The following is a 298-nucleotide window of genomic DNA, read 5'->3' on the forward strand; positions in this document are numbered from 1 at the left end:
GGACCAGGCTGGGCTTCTTCCAGCGCCCAGGCAAGGCCCCGGCACCCTCCCTCAAAGTCGCAGCAGTAGCAACCGTGGTGATTATGATAATAACAATTCTTATTATTGTACCTTGGCGCAGATGGCCGTTGCTATCTCACGGGGAGATTAAGAAGAGAGCAAGTCCCATGAAGGCACCTCTCTCCCCGCGTGGCCACAGGTCCCCAGCGCAGGCACAGGCTGACGGGTTCAGCTCATCCTGCCCGAGGGCGGCTCCCGCCCTGGCCCCGGATGGCTTTAAACTTCCCGCTCGCCAGAG

This window comes from Aptenodytes forsteri, unplaced genomic scaffold, assembly GCF_000699145.1.
Source record: "Aptenodytes forsteri isolate BGI_AS27 unplaced genomic scaffold, ASM69914v1 Scaffold181, whole genome shotgun sequence".
Lineage (NCBI taxonomy): Eukaryota > Metazoa > Chordata > Aves > Sphenisciformes > Spheniscidae > Aptenodytes > Aptenodytes forsteri.